At 43.2% G+C, this 13,157-nt stretch overlaps 1 protein-coding gene across 1 annotated transcript in view; it reads left to right on the plus strand.

Annotated features, from left to right (window-relative positions):
* The window catches only part of TRIM45 (tripartite motif containing 45), a 640,498-nt gene that overhangs the window by 277,645 nt on the left and 349,696 nt on the right, over nt 1–13,157 (plus strand). The window lies entirely within an intron of this gene.

A 13,157-nucleotide genomic window follows, 5' to 3' on the forward strand; every position in this document is an offset into this window, starting at 1 on the left:
TGAATACTAGTGACATATGCTGCAGGATCAGAAGGAAAGGCTATTTTAAAGCAGACTATTTCAAAGTGGATAAGCAACTGCATTCGTTTCTGCTACTTACACCATGGCAAACCTGTACCCAAGGGCATTAGGTCTCATTCCACTAGAGCTGCAGCTACATCAGCAGCCTTTCTCAGAGGAGTACCAACCAAAGACATTCTAGAGGCTGCTACTTGGAGTTCTGTTCACACTTTTACAAAGCATTATCATTTGCCTCTCACTCTTAAGTCCAGGGCAGGTTTTGCCACTGCAGTTCTGCAGAGCCTTATAGCCGCCCCTAATGCTGTTTAGCTCCAGCCTCCCATCCATAGCTTTGGGATTCTACCCAAATGTAATGGCTGCAACAGTGAAACACGAAGAACGTAGTACAGTTGTGTAGACTTACCATAAATGTAGATGTTCGAGTGTATTCACTGTTGCAGTCCAGGTTACCCGCCTGCCATCCCCCTTTTATTCTGGAGTTTCTCTTTCCTTCACTATCTTCTACAACCTATGTGGTGTATTTGCTTGTAGAGGAAGGTAAAGTTTGTATTATTGCATGTATATATATATATATATATTTTTTTTTTGCTACCTTTTTGGGGGCACCTGACATCTGGGGCAAGAAAAACTAAAGAAAATGGCGTCGGCTGCTTGTTTTATACCCCTGGCGACCTGACGTCATGGAAGAGGAGACAGCAACGATGCAGGACCCAAGACTTTGGAATTCAGGCCGACTGAGGGCAACCTGCCAGCAGATAACCCAAATGTAATGACTGCAACAGTGAATACACTTGAACATCTACATTTATGATAAGTGTACACAACTGTACTTTTTTGTGGGTCTATAGCCTGTTTGATATGGGTCAGCTTACTCTACTCTTACAGCAGTTCTAGCTTCATCTGCCTCACCTAATGTCAACATTACTTCAAGGAATTTTGGCACGTGATAAATTTACTTAGTGGGTACTAACATCACCTCATCTTTTTCAGGTTCCACATTCAAAATACCTGCTGAATTACTGCTAAACATACAGATCAATCATTCCCACAATGGCACCACCCCATCTTCTAGTATTATAACTTCACCAGATGGTATTGTTAGTATTTTTTCACCATGTTAATAACAAAAAGTATTTAAAGGCAGGCATTGTGCTCACATTATCCTATTGTGCAAAGGGGCACATCAACTGAAACAGTTAACTAAACATACTCTCAGAATTATTAAAAATTCACATTCTTACCAGATCTTAATATGATTTTCATCAAAGGTATTTGGCAAATTTGGCTGTTTTAACATTAACAGACTGAACAGAGACAAGTTAGGTTTCGGGAAAAGAAGTAGGGCTCTTCCTTGACTTATCAATCAGCTACTAGTCAAACAGTAAATGAATGTCGGATGATGATACTTTAGGTCCACTACCAAGAAAGGTATTGGAACAATCTATTTAGCATTTACATCAGAAGAGTGCGTCCATTTAGCTGTGATCATCAACCCATGCAGTATGCATAAGAAACTGCCCTCTTTGGCTTTGCCAAAAGTCACGCCTTAGCTCTGAATCAACTTCAAACCAGTTTCTTGACCTTAGCAAAATGACTGCATGACTTGCACCTTTTACTAAATGCATCCAAAAACAGTTCAGTCCTTTTTCTGCTTACCTGATCATAAAAGCAGCCTCCTAAACTTGAAGCCAAGACTGATTCTCAAGTACAGTAATCCACCACAATGACAAAAATCAAATACCTGGGTGCTGTCCTATATGGCATCCTTGCCACAGGTGATTAGACTTTTTTCACAAATCAGAAAATGTAGCATCACATTAGGTAGACTTTACACGACTTGAAACTAAGTCTTACTGTCAAAGCAAAATTAGAAATTACACGTATTCTCTCTAAACTGTTATTGATTATTGATAGAAACAGGAACCAAAACCTCCTTACCCTCAAAATTAGACTAACTGTAGTAAAAATTTCCCAGGCTGATTATTGGTTTTGTTTTATTTATTTATTTACAGTTGTTAAGCAGGACAGTCCAAATGGACGAGACAGCACCTTTTCAGTGGAGCCATAAGAAGAAAAGCAGCATATTACATGTACAGCACACATTTAGATACAGTGGTTATAGTCAAGCAGTAATGCTCGACAAGATGTGTGTTGTGCAAATAATGTGGCAGATGGCCTGTTTATTTCTGGAACAGTGTTATTTGCGCAATAACATGAAAGTTTTAATAAGTGCAAGCAGGTTTTGGTACCTACACAATATTGGAACCATATTGTAGGGAGAAAAGCAACATAAGAATTGAGTTAAACTGTAGGAGAGGGCAGAGTTTTCCTGTAATACATATTTGTGAAACACACAACTCATAATGCAGTGTGCTTTATTAGCACCCCCAGTATTGTACTTTAGTGTCTTTTACATTATATGACTTGTAAACCACCCTTTTGAAAATTTTAATGTCTTTTTCAATAAGTTAGTGTTACAAAAGTCTAAGGGCATGGAATTTCAGTCTGTTATAGTCTCCTTAACTTATGCATATATAGGATTAAGACCAAGAAACATTGTCCAAAATAAATTTGCATGCAAATGCATGTATTGGAGAACATTAACAAATACATATATTTTATTAAATATTTTTGTTTTAAGTTTGTGTACAAAGCTATGTGTAAAAAGATCTTTGAAAAGTCCTCTGTCTGTAAAAGTAGTGCACCTTTTCCCTTCTGCTTTATAAGCTACCTTGTTCATGAAGATAATGTCTGGAATGCATGTAGATTGAACCACTGTATCAGTTTAGACTTTGTCCTGTAAGAAGAAGCAGAGCTGGGATGGTAGTTCAGGATGTGATTGTAAAGGTTAAGCTGAGGAAGATGGATGCAGGTCTTTTGAACATGAAAAGCTACCCCAAGCTGAGGGGTAAAGACATTATGGTTCATGGTTGAGAAGGAACTCTTCCTTGAAAATAGCTTGAACAGTTAACTGGTTTAGAATTCTGAAACTGTGTCCATATATGACTGACATCATGGAGGTACATAGAGTCCTTTGACCTTGCCTAAAGTTAGTGGTCACATATATACATGATCAGCAGTGTTTGTATTAAAGCACTGTAGTCCCAAGTAGAGTTTTACTCCTAGTTTGCAGCAAAATGCTGTGAATCCTGCAGCTAGGGGAAATAAAACACAGTTATCTTAGAATAGGGTTGAATATAAGGGCTGAAGCTTAAATACATGATTCTGTGGTAACAGAGGAAAGTGAAAAGATTCCATTAAAAAAAAAACGTGCTTCCCAAGAAGTTTTGTAATCCCCTGTAGGCCCACTGAATGTTTTCCTCATGCAGGAGCAATCTCTTATCTGCTTCTACTATACACTTTCCTAGGGATATTGTTTGTCCTCACGATTCTGTCTAACCATTATCATGGCCCAACTACATACTCTGCATTCACTGGGACTTGATCTTTTCATGTGAGTACGATTTCTGCACTTGAGATCAGGGACTTTTTTCCCTTTTTTTAAGTGTGTTTTCTGTACCTGTGCACTTGAGATCATTACCAAGTGTCTTTCCTTTGTCTTTCTAGGTCATACTGACTAATGCTTCTTGAGTGTTTGATAAAGTATTCTTCCCAAGCATTATCCTTGCTAGTGAAGTTTAATTTCGGTTTTAGTGATTCAAGTCCCTGTACTTTTCTGACCAGTGTCTTTAATATTCAGCTTGATTTGTTGTAATTAGACCACTTCCTGCTACAGATAGTCATGTTGTTTGTTTTGCTGTCGTGAGCCAGAATCTGCCTCTCAGACCCAACCTTCAACCAGACCCAAGCTTGCTTGCTTTCTTTGTTTCTCTGCCCCAGCCTAATGTCCTCCTCTCTCTCCAGACTCGGTTTGAAATTTTGGGGATTGCAATGTGGCTGCTTTTAAGCTGTATTTATTTTGACAGCTGGGTGTTCCTTCCATGGACGCTCACTGAATGCTGTTTTTCTTGGAATAACTGTAGGTTTCTGGGGTTGCAAGTAATTTCTAACCTAGCCGGGCAGAAAAGCATCGGACCATTGCACGGAATTACCCAGTCCCATTCTGTATTTATTCTGATTCCTGTCCACTGTTCCTAGCCTTGTACATGTAATCCCTTTTACACATGGATGAGGATGTATAGTTAACCCCCTCCCTCCAAGTCTTTCCTTCAATATTCTCTTTCTTGCCACTCCAGTGGACTGTGCCATTTCGGATTCTTGCCTCTTGTCATAACATGCAAATATGTGATAGAACAAAATATAATATAAAAATATTAATACTGTCATCCCCTTTTCTAGCCCAAAATTGTAACTATGCATTGCTCATGTTCATACTGGTCTGTCTATACAGTTTTAAATTTATTTTTTATATGTAGTTAATGCAATCACATGTTTTACAGTACACGTAAAGCAAGTGGTGTACTTGTTCCATTCATTTCTAGTGTAGGGAGGTACGTTATCCCAATTTTCCTCTCAGCTGGAATTGAAGCTAATTGCCTTTTTTCTAATCTTCCATGACATTCTCTTCAGTGATGTCTTTTACTATCTCACTATTCGTTTTTGAGAATTCCGTTGCTTTTTTGCTCCTGTCCTGCATTTTCTTCTGTAAAACAGGAAAAGGTTTCCACAGAAGTCTTTGCAATAATACTTTGGCTTCTGTCTTTCCTCTTTCTTGCTCAGCTATAATATCCCTGCTAGGGCTAAGTGAAGCAATTCCCATTTCCCGCCTCTCTGTCAGATCATCCACCGCTTTTTGGGTTTCCATTTAGGTATCAGCACCAAGAGGGTAAGACCCTAAATGTAGCCAAGTAAATGAGCTTGAATAGCAAATTTATAGTTTTACATTTTTTAAAACAGGAGATGAAAGCGATTCTCCTCTGTCATGGGGCTGAGTCGTCATTATCTACAAATTATATTCCCTGATTTTTATTCTACTTCCCATTATCCAAAGGCAGGAGAATATATTTTCGTTTAGTTGAAAAGTTTATAGCTTGACTGTACCCTGCCAAAGTCTTGGACAGTTATTGATTTCTCTGAGAGTTTAGTAAGGATATCTTTAATCTCACTTATCCTTTTGTTATTAGCTAAAATGTAATATGTCAGTGGTTCACAATCTTCCCCTGTATAGACATCAGAGATTCTGGATTTGTCATTTCACTAAGAGTTTCCTGCTGGGTGCAGATGCTTACTGTATGTGCCAGAGTGTCATAGTTGGAAGTTTTTTGTATTCTAGATATCTTTCTTTTTGTAGTAGCGTGGGTCGTCCTGTATCATTTCTTTAATTTAATTTTGGATATCAGTTGATGAGAATATTTAGCTCTCTTTCTCAATTTTTATCAGAGCCTTAACAACGAGCTCTCTGAACTGCTGCCTGTCCCAGCGTTGCCATACCGGAAGTCTCATAAAATATGTTTGTTGATTCAGTTGGTCACTTTCAGAAGGGCTGTGAACTATGATATGTTTTGGCTAGTAACAAAAAATGTGTAGCATGTATAGATGTTATGTAGTCCTATCTTGCCTACATTCTTACCCGTGGGTTTGGAGCAGAATATCTGCTCTGACTTGGCCAAACTTTTCTAGCCCGAAGTCTTCTATTGGCTGGGCTAAGCAGGTATCCCATGGTGCACTGCTTCATATCCCTAGATCTCGATTGCCGCTCGTGTAGCTCGGACGTGGTCTCGCTCTTGGCTGTGGCTAAGTACGTTTTTCTTGTCTAGAGAAAAAAATAGCTATTGTCTTTAGTGTTGTTTAAGGTTTTGTTAATGTGCTTGTTTTGTGGTATCCCGCTAACTGTTCCCTCGGGCTAGGCCTGTTTCAGTTAGAGGACCTAGTCCTTTCTTCTGTCTGTTCACTAAACCGTTTAAGTTAGAGGTTTGGTTCTGTTCCCTTACCTTGTGGTCATTAACCGTTTTAGTTAGAGGTTTTTGACATAGTTTTCTCTGTGTGTGTCTGTAGTGTGTGTGTACTGTCACAATTTATAACTGGTTCCCGCGTTTTTTGTGGTGTTGAGCATCTGTGAGTTTCTTGTCAGACTGTTTCTTAGGTTGCGTTGTTGGTGTTTGTGGTGAAAGATGTCCAAAGATTCCAAGGAGCACAAACCTTCGGGTTTCAAAAAGTGCTCTAAATGTGGGTACAAAATGTCCATCACCGATGGGCATTCTATTTGTGTGTATTGCCTGGGAGCCATTCATCTGCAGGAGTCCTGCAGTTTTTGCCATGCGTTCCGTCCCAGAGTGCTCCAAGAGAGAAAGAATAAGCTGATCTTAAAGGGACTCTTGAAACCCTCTTTCAAAGAGGCCTTGGATTTTTCTCCCAGTGCTAAGTCTAAATCATCCAAGTCAAAAAAGAGATCTCTGGCTCCGTCATCTTCATCGGAGCCTCTGGAGAAAGTCACAAAAATTGCATCGACCTCCTCGGCTCCACTGTCCTCGGGGCCGCAGGAGGTGTTGGTGTTGATGGAACCGGCGTCGGCTCCAATTATATTGGAACCTCTTCGGAACCGATCGCCCAGTCTCGGACCAGTTTCTCCTGAGAGGAGATTTCGATCTCCCTCCCTGTCCTCCAAATCCTCCAGGACCTTTTCGGATGTGGATGTTGATAGGGTGGTCCAGAGGCTCCTCCATTCACCGGTTTTGGCAAAATTGTTTTAGGCTCCGGGTCATTCGACTCCGGAGCCCGTCCTGACCCCTTATTAGATCATTCCTCCTCCGAGCGCATTTCTGTCTTCGGAGCTGGAGTGTTCTGTGCCGTGTGATGTTCCTAGGCCGGTTCCGATGGCCCCTCCGGCTCCATCGGTACCGACATCTGCTCTGACCCCGTCGGCTCCGTCCTCGGGGTTCTGGACTTGGGATTCTTCAGTCGGGCCCGAGGGGGACATCTCGGGACATATTTCGGTTCCGGGTCTCCCTCTCGGTGCCTCGACTCGGGGAACTTCCGACTCCTGTCATGGTCTCAGAGGCTGGTCGGTCCTCGGACTCAGGGGGACTTGCCCTCGAGGCCATGCGGACTGCGCTGGCCAGATCGTCGGCTACATCAAGCGGGTCGGTCACTCTGTCCCCCACCACTCCGGTGAGAGCCTCTGATCACCACCTGTCCATGGACAGCAGAGCACCAAGGCCTAGGGGTACCCCCACGAGTGGTCCCCAACTTTCTGAAGGCCCTTCGGAGTTCGTGCCTGAGGAGCCCCCCAGAAAGATCTGAAAGATCGTAGGTTTACCCCGGGTATCACTTCTGTGTCACTGTTAGACAGAGGCACAGTATACTAACCTCAAAAAAGGGCATAGCAAAATTAATTTAAAATGGGTGGCGAAAGCCAAACACACTCTGGCTAGGCTTATAAATGCCCTAGGGCAGATAGCCTAGTATGAACCTATAAGAAATCGTGCAAGAGGAAGCACATAGACTCCCAGGATGAGTTCCTCACCTCCGATACTGACCTCGAGGAATCGGAGGGGTCCCCCAAGTCATCCTCTAATGATGTTTCCTTCTCCGACATCCTGGAGATACTGAAAGCAGTGACTGACCGTCCAAAGACCCTTCCGAGGAGGAGTCGGTATTCCTTAAGGCCTTTGGTGCTCAGCCCTCCGCCTCCTGGGTGTCCCCACCCTTCGACGAGCTCCTTGATTTGATCTGTCGAAGGGTGTGGGAAAACCCTGATTCTGTGGAGCCCGTACCCAGGCGTCCCAACAAGTTTCTTTCTGCTCCCCAGGGCAAGGAGTTTCTGTCCAAAGGAGTCCCTGTAGATGCCATGGTGGTGGCGGCGGCCACTCAGAAGGAAGTAGCAGAGACTTCTTCCTCTGTCCATCCTCCTAACAAGGAGTCTCCATGGACCGGTACAGGAAGCGTACCCTCTCATCAGCAACCTTTTACCTTACGGTCGCTGAACTATCTGTCTCATTTCACTAGGCTCCAGAGAGATCTCCTCAAGGAGTTAGGAGATACTCTTGTGGGTAACGTCCCTGAGGTGGTGGCCCAGACGGTTAACGCCCAGGTGTCTACCCTCAATTCCATTGTCAACTCCTCCATGCGGCTCATTTTGTATGCAGCCGAGGGAGCGAGTAGGGCAGCAAGCTCAGGAGTCGCCCTTAGAAGGCAAGCCTGGCTGCGCCTGTGTCACTTCGCGGAGGCAGAATTAGACACCATTCGAATGCGAGTATTTTTACCGCAGGAGAGGATCAGAGTCTTACAACAACAGATGCACATCCTGATGCCCATCCTGATGCCCCTGAGGAAAGTGAAGGCAAGATGGGTTCTCCAACTCCTGGGGACCATGGCAGCAACAATTATGTTGGTCCCTCTAGTGAGATTGTACATGAGACTTCTCCAATGGCTCCTCTTTGTTCAGTGGTCTCTCCAAAAATTTCCACTTTCTCGCCCCATTTTGCTCATGGACAGATGCAAACAGGACCTCAGTTGGTGGCTTTGCACCAACAATTTGGACGGAGGAAGGCCCTTCATTCCACCCATCCCGGTTGCCACAGTGACCATGGACACCTCCCAGATGGGGTGGGGGGGGCATTATCTTGGCAGGACAGTCCAAGGCACATGGCAAGAGCACGAGATACATCTGCATATCAACGTCCTAGAGATGAGAGCAGTGCTACTTGCGTTACAGGCACTTCAGAGCGTTCTACCGCTAGGGACGATTGCAATACACTCGGGCAACATGTCAGTAGTGTGGTATCTAAACAAGCAAGGGGGAACCAGGTCTTACCCCCTGTGCAGAGAGGCCATGCGTGTGGCAGTGGGCAGTAACTTCCCAACGGTTTCTGGTGGCAACGCACATTCCGGGGAAGTCCAACATGATTGCAGACATGCTAAGCAGGGCTATTCTGGTGCCTTACGAGTGGTCCCTGAATCGCCTAGTTGCAGAGCGAATCTTCAGCAGTTGGGGTCAGACTTGCTGAGACCTTTTTGCCAGCCCCCTCAATGCAAAATGCAGCAGCTACTTCACGCTGATCCCCCACAGGGGGAGTCACCCAGGGATGATCTGGTTCATGATTGGCCCTCCTGTCTGCTTTCCCTCTGTTTCCCTTGCCGCCAAAGGTGATTCAGAAAGCGCAATCCTTGGGAAGCAGAATGATTCTGATTGCTCCACACTGGCCTCATCAGGTCTGGTTCCCCTTTCTTCAACCATACATTGTGGACACTCCTTGGATTCTGGACCCTCAACCAGATTTACTGACACACATGTCGGGACAGTTCCATCCCTCCCTGATGACCCTCCGGTTGACAGCCTGGCTACTTCACTTCCATTGTTAGTTAGGCTTCATAAATTCTCACCGGAAGTGGTTCACATATTATCTTCCTCTCATAAGCCATCTACTAGGAAGATTTATTCTAGCAAATGGAAGAGGTTTTCTATTTGGGCGCATACCCAAGGAATTGATCCTTACACAGCTCCAGTTGCTTCAGTCTTGGAGTTTTTGTCTATGCTTTTTCCATCAGGGTTCCGCATCAGCTACCATCAAAGTTCAATTGGCAGCAATCTCTAATTTTCATGTTGCTAATAAGCCTAGTATCATGGCTCATAGACTCTGCAAGCCTTTCCTGAAGGGTACTCTGTCCCCCGGTCTCCGAACCGATTATGCCCTGGGATCTCAATTTTGTTCTACAAGCCCTTACTTCACTACCTTTCGAGCCTGCAGCTACCTGTGAATTGAAATTCTTGACCTGGAAAACAGCCTTCTTAACAGCAATCACTTCAGCAAGGCGAGTTTCAGAAATTCAAGCCCTCTCCATCAAACTTCCATACTTAATCTTCCATAAGGACAGGGTCTCTCTTAGGCCAAACCCTTCGTTCCTTCCTAAAGTGGCTTCCCTGTCTAATCTTAATCAATCTATTGAGTTGCCTGTGTTTTTTCCTCATTTTTCAAACAAGGCAGAATTTAAATTTCATCGGTTGGATGTACACAGACAGTTACGTTTCTATCTGCACCGAACAAAAGATATCCGGAAGTCTGATCAACTATTTGTCTCCTTTTCGGAAAACAAAATGGGGTCCCCGGTCTTCAAGATCACCCTATCCGGATGGATATCTAGTTGCATCTCTTTTGCCTACCACGCAGGAGGGAAAGATCTGCCATTTCCGGTCAAGGCTCACTCTACTCGGGCTGTTTCTACATCTACAGACTATCAGGCCAGATTGTTAATGGATGATGTATGTGCTGCAGCTGCTTAGGTTTCTCCTCACACATTTGTTTCTTATTACAAATTGGACGTGGTTTCTAGGGGCAGGTCGTCCTTTGGCTCCACAGTTCTCAGGAGTATCTTCCTATGAGCCACCCAGGATGTAGGTGCTAGGGACGCTGTCCCATGGGTAAGAATGTAGGCGAGATAGGACTACATAACATCAAAAAGTTACGTACTCACCATAACGTTCGATGTATGTAGTCCATCTCGCCTCACATTCTTACTTACCTTCCCCCCTTCCTGGAGGATCTGGAGGTTAGGTTTCTATCTACAGAGTTTCCCTTACTTTAGCTTATTCTTTTATCTGGATGTTGTGTATGCATGGGGTATGAATGAGTATTGCAGCAAACTAGATCTGGGGATATGGAGCAGTGCACCATGGGATACCTGCTTAGCCCAGCCAATAGAAGACTTCGAGCTAGAAAAGTTTGGCCGAGTCGGAGCCGATATTCGGCTCCAAACCCACGGGTAAGAATGTGAGGCGAGATGGACTACATACATCGAACGTTATGGTGAGTACATAACTTCTTGTTTTGTTCACATCAGTCAGATGTAGTATGGTATAATGTGATATATATGTGTATCTGGAGCAGGTGGGTGTATTCCAGTAGCATTGCCAAGATGATAACTGACGTATCCCTGTTTGTGTTTGAGGACTGTACAGTGGAGCAGATGTGCCTGAAATATTCCCTGTATGTGTTTGAGGACTGTACAGTGGAGCAAATGTGCCTTATTTTTGCCAGTCTGTTGCATATTGATTTTGTTCATTACTTCACATTTGGTGGCTTAATTGCAAAAAGGCTGTACAGAGGCATGAGTTTAAATGTCCAGTGGGGTCCTTTGTCATGCTAGAATTATGTTGAGAACCTCATTGCTGTGAGATTACCTGCTAGGTACCACTGGAGTGATATACTTCCATATACCTTTTGATGTGAATTAATAAGTTGGTTGACATGGTGGCTTGTATTTGACATTGTCTTGGTTTCTTTGCATGTCTTGCACTAATGAGGAAGTGCTGGGAAAAATCTTCCCATGTTGTGTCTGCAAATAGGGTTGTCATCTCCCCTGAGTTATCATTAGCCTGCATGACCCAATAGGAATGCAAGTGGCTGTGGTGATACTGGGGGACACATTATATGAATGGAAAGTAGAAGTGTCTGCTTCCTATTGAAATGCTGACACTCAAAATGCTGAGTGCCGACATTAAAAAAAAAAAGACTGAAAATCCATGAAAAGAAAGAACATCTAACATCACTTACCCCAAACTTGTATATATACCACTTCAGAGATTGCCATACCTTAAAGAGAAGTGAATATTCTGGGAAATGGCCATCTCAGACTAGGTATACTTAAGTCAGCTTTTTTGGCCTTTCAGTCTCTGTTTTGGGGCTCAGTGTGTGTGTGTGTGGGGGTCTCGACATTTCAAATGATTACCAAAGTATCAGTCCTTCTGAAAAATACTCAAAATTAGGAATGAATTTTAAAAAAATCCCTGTTTTTCCCAGTGGAAAACTGCATTTAAAGAGCACTGAAAGTTTAATGAGCATTAAGTTGTAACTCCGCTTTTATTTACACTTGGATTGTGATAGCATTTCTTTTTAAGATTTGTATGCATTTACCTTTTGTCTTTAACCAGGTGAAACTCATTAAAATATAGCTTCGCATTAGGGTTTTCCAGGAAGCTGGTATAGCAAATTCAGAAATTCTCACTTACCCCCTGTCGAGGGTTAAGCTTAAAAGAGGATAAAGACCACCTTGGGGCAGTCGTATGGTGGAGGTCTTGTGAACAGAGTCTCATGACCGCTCCGGTGTATTTGGCTATTGCTAAAATTTGCCACTGGTGCCTCTTACCGCAGCCATCACTGTGTCTTCCTTAGAGGCCTTGACTGGCTTGAACTCCCTCATCTCGTACACCAAACTCAATTCACCTTTGCTCATAAACTAGTAAACCACCCTCTCCAAATCCCATCGCGCCATACAATTCTCCAACCCTACCACTCTTCCAGACCACTACGCTTCTGCAACAAAAAACTACTCCAGGTCACCAAAGCCAAAAACTCAGCAGGTAAAGCACTATTTTCCTGCGCTATATCCAGGCTCTGGAACAACCTTCCCACTACCATAACTACCCTTCCTTCCTGCAGTCTTTTCAAGACTGCACTTAAATCTCACCTGAATTCTCACTGGCTTTGTCCTTGTCCAAACCCCAACTAATAACCCCCCCTTCAACCCCTTCTCTCCTTTCCCAGATTTAGAGTATTCCTCCATCACTGTAAAACTGAACTGAAGATTACTCACTGCTTGTTAATCCTTCCAAGATTTAGTTAATTATTTAGTCTATTATTATTATTGTTATCTAGTTACTGTTAGAAAATGTGTAGCACCGTGTTTTACTTATTTCTCAGTGCTAGAGCTTGCTACTCAATTGTACCTAATTTGCTTCTGTATTTCTCCATGTCATGATCACCTCTATTGTATTCATACCTTGATTGTTATTGTTTACTGTCTACAATGTTATTCTGTGGAGCTTTTCTCCCTGGGCCTCTGCTGAAAAAGGACCTGGGTCCAGTCAGAATTTCCCGGTAAACAAATATAATAAATAAATAATAAATAAATATTGCTGGTCCCTACGCTTTGTACCTGTGGGAGCAGCACCTGAATGTCGTCTTCTTTAAAACCAATAAAGGATCTTAAAGCTCCACTTCAGCATATTTTTTGTATGCTTAGACGCCATCACAGAAATGTTCTTAAGCATTTTTTCACAGATGAGAAACTCCAGGTAAAACAAAAAGCTACTCCAAATGAGGCTTCAACAATAGATCTTCCCACCAATGAAGACCATCGAACGAACAAGTAGCATAGCTGGACAGGTGGTCTCATACTCTTAGGGAACTACCTGCTCTCTGTCTTTTTATAAATTTAATAAAGCAAAATAAAAAGCTAGA

Source organism: Protopterus annectens, chromosome 5.part1, assembly GCF_019279795.1.
Source record: "Protopterus annectens isolate FY-2018-M chromosome 5.part1, PAN1.0, whole genome shotgun sequence".
Classification (NCBI taxonomy): domain Eukaryota; kingdom Metazoa; phylum Chordata; order Ceratodontiformes; family Protopteridae; genus Protopterus; species Protopterus annectens.